General features: G+C 45.9%; 1 pseudogene across 1 annotated transcript in view; it reads left to right on the top strand.

The window, feature by feature from the left end:
• Window positions 1-5,150: 5,150 nt before the first annotated feature.
• The window catches only part of LOC311137565 (NACHT domain- and WD repeat-containing protein 1-like), a 12,833-nt pseudogene continuing 9,696 nt past the window's right edge, over window positions 5,151-8,287 (top strand). The window contains exons 1-7 of the transcript in view: window positions 5,151-5,239; window positions 5,736-5,811; window positions 5,974-6,090; window positions 6,326-6,674; window positions 6,939-7,300; window positions 7,372-7,940; window positions 8,130-8,287. The exon at window positions 8,130-8,287 is cut by the window's right edge and continues 6 nt beyond it. The product of the transcript in view is annotated as an NACHT domain- and WD repeat-containing protein 1-like (transcript). The remainder of the gene's footprint in view (window positions 5,240-5,735; window positions 5,812-5,973; window positions 6,091-6,325; window positions 6,675-6,938; window positions 7,301-7,371; window positions 7,941-8,129) is intronic.

Here is an 8,287-nt window from a genome sequence, read left to right as displayed (position 1 = left end):
AATAGGTCAGGGTACCCTAGCTGCAGGCAGAACAGTTGAAACTGGAGCAGCAGCACGACCAGGTGGACTGGGGACAGCCAGGAGTCATCAGGCCAGGTAGTCCTGATCCTAGGGCTCAGGTCCTCCGGGAGGGGAGGGAGAGAGAGAGAATTAGAGGGAGCATACTTAAATTCACACATGACACCAGATAAGACAGGAGAATTACACCAGATATAACAGACTGACCCTAGCCCCCTGGCACATAGACTATTGCAAGCCAATGTAATGCTTTGTAGGTTAACAGTAAGAACTTGAAATCAACACACTAAGAATACAACTGTTGTTACACTCCAGGCCATAAAGCTGTTACAACACACTGTCCTAAGAATACAACTGTTGTTACACTCGCGGCCATAAAGCCGTTACAACACTGTCCTAAGAATACAACTGTTACTGTATAATTAATATCTTAACATATCTCTGTCGATTGATCACTGTCGAGCCACGTCAGAGAAACCATTGAGTATATACTACATGACGAAAAGTATGTGGACACCTGCTCGTCGAACATCTCATTCCAAAATCATGGGCATCAATATGGTGTTGGTCCCCCCTTTGCTGCTATAACAGCCTCTACTCTTCTGGGAAGGCTTTCCACTAGATGTTGGAACATTGCTGCAGGGACTTGCTTCCATTCAGCCACAAGCGCATTAGTGAGGTCGGTCACTAATGTTGGGAAATTAGGCCTGGCTCGCAGTCGGCGTTCCAATTAATCCCAAAGGTGTTCGATGGGGTTGAGGTCAGGGCTCTGTGCAGGCCAGTCAAGTTCTTCCACACCGCTCTCGACAAACCATTTATGTATGGACCTCGCTTTGTGCACGGGGGCATTGTCATGCTGAAACAGGAAAGGGCCTTCCCCAAACTGTTGCCACAAAGTTGGAAGCACAGAATCGTCTAGAATGTCATTGTATGCTGTAGCGTTAAGATTCCCCTTCACTGGTAGTAAGGGGCCTAGCCCGAACCATGAAAAACAGCCCCAGACCATTATTCCTCTACCAAACTTTACAGTTGGCACTATGCATTGGGGCAGGTAGCGTTCTCCTGGCATCCGCCAAACCCAGATTCGTACGTTGGACTGCCAGATGGTGAAGTGTGATTCATCACTCCAGAGAACGCATTTCCACTGCTCCAGAGTCCAATGGCGGAGAGCTTTACACCACTCCAGCCGACGCTTGGCATTACGCATGGTGCCAGGACAGCGGAGTCACTCACCACCTTCCGGAGACATTTGAAACCCCACCTCTTTAAGGTACACCTGGGATAGGATAAAGTAATCCTTCTACCCCCCCCCCCCCCCCCAAAAAAAAATTAAAAATAGTATAATTGTAAAGTGGTTATCCCACTGGCTATAGGGTGAATGCACCAATTTGTAGTCGCTCTGGATAAGAGTGTCTGCTAAATGACGTAAATGTGCCCTTGAGCAAGGCACTTAACCCTAATTGCTCCTGTAAGTCGCTCTGGATAAGAGCGTCTGCTAAATGACTAAAATGTAAAAATGTAAAAAATTTGATCTTAGGCTGCTCGGTCATTTAAACCCATTTCATGAAGCCCCCGACGAACAGTTATTGTGCTGACGTTGCTTCCAGAGGCAGTTTGGAACTCGGTAGTGAGTGTTGCAACTGAGGACAGACTATTTTTTACGCGCTGCGCGCTTCAGCACTTGGCGCTCCTGTTCTGTGAACTTGTGTGGCTTACCACTTTGAGGCTGAGCCGTTGTTGCTCCTTGACGTTTCCACTTCACAATAACAGCACTTACAGTTGACCGGGGGAACTCTAGCAGGGCAGAAGTTTGACGAACTGACTTGCTGAAAAGGTGGCATCCTATGACGGTGCCACATTGAAAGTCACTGAGCGCTTCAGTACTTGCCATTCTACTGCCAATGTTAACTATGGAGATTGCATGGCTTTGTGCTTGATTTTATACACCTGTCAGCAATGGGTGTGGCTGAAATAGCCGAATCCACTAATTTGAAGGGGTGTCCACATACTTTTGTATATACACTACCGTTCAAAAGTTTGGGGTCACTTAGAATGTTCCTTGTTTTCGAAAGGAAAGCAATTTTTTTGTCCATTTTAAAATAACATCAAATTGATCAGAAATACAGTGTAGACATTGTTAATGTTGTAAATGGCTATTGTAGCTGGAAACGTCTGATTTTTTATGGAATATCTACATAGGCGTACAGAGGCCCATTATCAGCAACCATCAGTCATGTGTTCCAATGGCACATTGTGTTTGCTAATCCAAGTTTATCATTTTAAAAGGCTAATTGATCATTAGAAAAACCTTTTGCAATTATGTTAGCACAGCTGAAAACTGTTGTGCTGATTAAATAAGCAATAAAACTGGCCTTCTTGAGACTAGTTGAGTATCTGGAGAATCAGCAAATGTGGGTTCGATTACAGGCTCAAAATGGCCAGAAACAATTAACTTTCTTCTGAAACTCGTCAGTCTATTCTTGTTCTGAGAAATGAAGGCTATTCCATGCGAGAACTTGCCAAGAAACTGAAGATCTCGTACAACGCTGTGTACTACTACCTTCACAGAACTGTGCAAACTGGCTCTAACCAGAATAGAAAGAGGAGTGGGAGGCCCCGGTGCAAAAGGACAAATACATTAGTGTCTAGTTTGAGAAACAGGCGCCTCACAGGTCCTCAACTGGCAGCTTCATTAAATAGTACCCACAAAACACCAGTCTCAACGTCAACAGTGAAGAGGCGACTCCGGGATGCTGACCTTCTAGGCAGAGTTGCAAAGAAAAAGCCATATCTCAGACTGGACAATAAAAAGAAAAGATTAAGATGGGCAGTCTGAGATATGGCTTTTTCTTTGCAACTCTGCCTAGAAGGTCAGCATCCCGGAGTCGCCTCTTCACTGTTGACGTTGAGACTGGTGTTTTGCGGGTACTATTTAATGAAGCTGCCAGTTGAGGACCTGTGAGGCAAGACCTGGGAAATTACAAAAACAAATCCCCAATGTTGGCACTAATGCAATTCCACATGACATGCGCAGCATCAGATTAGCAAAACATTTAATAATACATATCCAAACAAGTTGGCGCCTGGAAGTCTTTAGCCTAGCATATTTACACAAAGTCAAAGCTGGACTGCATACACGACCCGAATGCAGTTAATAAACCCTACATGAAAACTATGTAGCCTATAAAAGAGCGTGTGCCTCTGAGCTGTCGTTGTGACTCTTCAGACAGTCACATTTGATAGGCCAATGCACAATTCACTACATAGGCATCTCTGTCACAGACATGAATTCAGTGAGACATGAGGGAAAATTCTATCTTCTCCTGTCCTGTTCTCCAGCCTGGCTATTTTCATCCACAGTCCCAATCCCACTTAAAGCCAAAATCCTGACTCATGTCTCGCATGAAAATTCCTCACTTTATTCTGTAATCCATAGGTTGCATTATCAAAGCATGTCTATCGCCTATGCATGTCAAAATACTGCTATAACATTTCCCCTGCTTCTCTGTGCTGTCTCATACTTGCTGCCATTATGAAAGCTTCTGTAAAGAATGTGTGATCAACAAACCGTGTGAGATATTTCTAAGGAAGAGTTTTTTATGGAATAGTTTTAAGATGGTCATACCATGGATCATTTAGATATTTTATTTAGAATTTTAAGATCCCTGTAGGTATATACATTTAATCAAAATATTTGATTAAATATTGAATTTGGCCTTTACTACTATAGCCCATAGAAATGCATTGAATAACACATTAATAAATGGCAAAACACACAATCCAAAAATATAAAGAATACGATTTTGAAGTGTCTGTCCCAGAGTGCCCCAAGTAGAGAGATTTACATGGTTATCAAAACGTCACACTAGGGTAAGCCTACACAAAACACAGCCCTTATTTAAAGTGTCTCTAAAATCCCCAATGGGAAAAATGAATGGTGGAAAAACTATTGGAACCATTTCCCTATTTGACTGCTAGGTTTTATGGGTATTATGACTCATACTGTGGTTCTCTATATCTTGGAGAGATAAGAAAGCTCAGGAAATATTTTTCTTTTTTGGACACTTATTTTGTTGGAACAAAATTGGAACCGGGTTACCTTCAGACGAGTCCCGTGACACTTGTGGGTGTTGTAGAAAACCATCATGTTCGTGAGTATCTCATCTTTCCATAGAGTGGTCATACTTCAGACGAGTCCCATGGGGCTCCATTACTACATATCAGTTTTATTTGCTCTGAAATCTTTGGCGCAGCCAAGCCGGGGAGAACCCTGGCATATTGACCATATCTTTGTTTGAAACGTTTTAAATGGGCACTTCTGATTTTGCTGTATTTCCCGGGACTCATGGGATAAATATGAATTATTCCCGGTATTGAAACTTGGTAGATTTTCGGAAAAATGTTAATCCCTATCACACGGTAAAAGAAAAGTTCAGTTTCCGAGCTCTGATAATTGATTTGACTAGTGGCATCAAGCCCATCGGCTCCTAAAAGTGCTTGGTGAAAGCTAGTCTTGAGTTGTAACCAATGACTGTACATATTAAAACGCTCTATCAGTCTTGCCTCTTGTCCCCCATGTAATTAAAGGTGAGCCTCAACTGCAATTCAACAGCCAACTCCCTCTCCTTTCCTTGCCCTTAATGCAATCACTGATCTGACCTGATTGGGTGGGGGAATTATATCTAGAGAAATCTTGGCTTTCTCCTACTCACTAGTGTTAGATCAGTAATTACCTCAAAGAAGAGAGGAACCAAGGGTGCAATTTAAAAGTATTTGAACAGGGCCATAGGTTGTCTTGGAGAGCTTGATCACCAAGGATGAAATGACAAATAGGATTTGAAGGGAAAGAAAAAAACATTAAGTTGTGGAAATCTAATTTCAGTTTGCAACATGAAGCACAAGGAGCAAGAGGCAATTGGATTGGATGCTCAAGTTTGGATCCTTAAGTAGTCATCAAAAAACTGTTTAACAAGTACATGCTTACAGTCAGAGTAGCTAAGTCTGGTCAGAATGCATATCTGATTACCTCTGGAGATGAGAAATCAATGTGTGTTATGAGATGAGAGGAAGGTTTTAGCCTGGGACAGTGATAAGTGGGGAGGACCATGGTATCGCCAAGAGGAGCACTCAATATGGAGGTGCTCAGAGGTCAGTCAATTGAAGGACTGGAGCTCAGGTCCAACGTGGTCCAAGTCTTCATCAGCTCCACATTTACAGGTAGGTGTATTTTCATAATGGTACGGGTTCAGTATTTTCACAATGGTATGGGCCCAGTATTTTCCTAATGGTATGGGCTCAGTATTTTCACAATGGTGTATGGGTTCAGTATTTTCATTTTCAGGATACAAACTAACGGACTTAACACGATAAAAGAAAGGTGGAGCAAATAAGTCTCCAAAAACAGGCTGACAGCCAAAATACGAAATAGTAACTACGACTGAAATAATAAAGAAACAGGGAGGAACACTTCTCTAGTACCTGTACATAATTCTCCAATCAGACACTGATTAGTACTGCTGAGCAATAAGAAACTAGCAGAAAAAACTGAGCAAGGGAACACAGGGAAGTGAGGGCATAAATACACAGGTGAACAGGTAGACACAGGTGACACCAATAGGATCATGATTAGTCCAGGCTGTGAGTGAGGAGGTGCCTAAGGTTGTCGGAGGAGGACACCTAGTGGATCGCTCCGGAACTGCGACCCCCTCCTGTAACAGTGAGAGGAATGCCTTATTGGACAAAGCCTATCCTGAACTTCAAGCATTTTGTCAGAGTCTGGGCTTAGTGTTTGAGGTGAGTAGCAGTACATTATGGGCCGCAATCAGACATAAAACATGTCATAGAGTTCTCATTTCAAATCATTATTAGAAAATCATTATTGGGAATTAGAAGTTCATGATTAGGAAGTGTTTGGGGAAGTGTTAAGTATTGACTTAAAGTTCCTTGTCACCGAAGGTTGTGGATATGAGATGGGGCCTCCGGGATGCCATCGCTGTGGACCACATGACCACAGAACTGTGTCTTCAGGAAATACAGGCTTGCAAGAGAGTGTCTGTGGGACCAAGTTTCATTGTAGGTTTACTGTGTAGATGTGCTGTTTCTCTAGCACAGGAGTCCAACTCCAGACTGGAGAGCTACTGAGTTATACACCTAGTAGCTTTCCAGGACCGGTGTTTGAGAACCCTGCGCAAATGTTCATTCGCTCTTCTTTTCCTTGAATGAAGTGGATCTTGAAATCTATAATCCCAACAGTATTTTATGTGTAGTTTTGATTTAATTTGATTCAATTTGTCCCCTGGCTCTCAAGGCTCTGCTAGGGAACCGGTATGGCCACCGCCCTATCCCCCATGTCTTCTGTGGAAAACAATTTGAGGTGCTGCTGTCCAAGCAACCACAGGACCAGGTGGGGCTTCTTCATCAATGGTTCAGGAAAGACAACAATGCAGTCCCGCCTGTCTACGTACTTCAGGCAATCACACCTCTGTTGCCCCACTACAATGACCTTCGGCCTGACAGTGGGCGGCTGCAGGAAGACAATGTCATTTCCTGGCGCTACACAGAGGCTCGACTATTGCAGCTCCTACGCACTGCGGCCGAGCAGGCTGAGGAAGACGGGGATATCACTGCTGAACAAAAACACCAGTTCTTCAAATCTGGTCAGAGGTTAGCAATATCTTGGATCAGTCATGTTAGAATAGGAGCGAGCTAAAAACCAGTCGTTTTGTTTGCCTTGTGGTGTGTAGACAAGTGTTGCTAGATCAAGGTGTGTTCTCATGGTGGCTTTCTAGTTACATTTCCACTTAAACTACAATGAATTCACAATGACTTGGTAGCTTATTTGCTTATTAGCTGTAACTTATTGTAGAAAATCCACATTTGTAGAATCGATCAATCCATTTTCTGGTGTTCTCCCTCCATAGTGACGGAGCATGAGATCGAAGAGGGTCTGCGAACACCGAATGGGGACGAGAGCGAGCCCTCCGCCGTCCTCTTTGTGCGGGTGTTGCCCCACCTGCACAAGAAGGACAGCCCTAAGCAGCTGGCCCAGAACATGGATGTGACGGCTGATGGCCTGCTGGATACCGAGGCCCAGGACTTCTTCTCAGGCCTCAAGTCTCCTCGCCGGGCATCTTCAACCTGCACTGTGTGGAGCTGAGCAAGGGAGCCATCGAGCCCAGCCGCAAGGAGCACGCACAGTACCTGGAGAGCCTCTGCGAGCAGCTTGTGTCCCAGACCAAGGCCCGCATCTCCAGGAGGGTTGATGCTGCTTCCCCAGTGGCTGGTGCAGTGAGGATGAAGGGGACAGGAGGAGATGCAGGGCAGGGGAGGGGCAGGGGGATGGGGAGGTGGGAGGGGAAGGGGAAGAAGACCGTGGCTGGCTGCTCCAGGAGCTGAGCCACCACATGGCTCTGAGGGCCAGGAAGGGTTTGGCTGTGTTCCGCGGCCCTGAGGGGCTCCTGGGGAAGATCTGCCTGGCCATGTGGGAGCACACCAACGTCCGCCACGCGCCCCTGGTGGTGCAGGTGCTTCCGGGCGTGGGTAAGACGGCGCTGCTCTGCAAGCTGGCTCAGGAGGTGCGTGGCCTCCTGGATCCCAGGGCCGTGTTGGTGTTAAGGTTTCTGGGGACGTCGGCCGAGAGCTCCGACGTGGACCGCGTCCTCCGGAGCGTCTGTTTCCAGATCTGCGCTGCGTTCAGTTTGCTGCCGCTCCCCCCGCTAACAGCACACGTGCACGAGGACCTGGTGAGGTTCTTCCATGGCCTTCTAGCTGAGGTGTCGGAGCGAGGACACACACTTCTTATCATACTAGACGCCCTCGACCAACTTTCGTACGCCACCCACAGTCAGAAACTCCACTGGCTTCCCAAAGACATCCCCTGCAATGTCCATTTGGTGGTGTCCACCACGGATACAGGCTCTTCGGTTTTGGCTAAACTTCGGTGAATGGGCAAGGTGCCAGGAGATTTATTTGAGGTAGAACCCCTATCATGCGACCAGGGTAAAGAGATCATGGACGTCTACATGAGGGAAGCGCAACGAAGCCTGACTCCAGAACAGTGTGAAGTGGCAATGCATAGCTTTCAGCTGAGTGGGAATCCTCTGCATCTGAAGCTAGTGCTGGACATGGCCAGGCGACGGGAGTCCTATACCTCCGTGACTGGCCTGTCGCTGAGCAGCAGTGCACAGGAAATTATGTCACACATGCTCCAGGCCCTGGAGGAGAGGCACAGGAAGAAACTGGTTGGTGGTGCCTTGGGATACATCGTTTC

Source organism: Coregonus lavaretus (assembly GCF_964263955.1).
Source record: "Coregonus lavaretus genome assembly, chromosome: 11".
In the NCBI taxonomy this organism is placed as follows: Eukaryota; Metazoa; Chordata; class Actinopteri; order Salmoniformes; family Salmonidae; genus Coregonus; species Coregonus lavaretus.
Note: the sequence above shows the minus strand (reverse complement) of the source record. Positions and strands in the feature narration are given on the sequence as shown.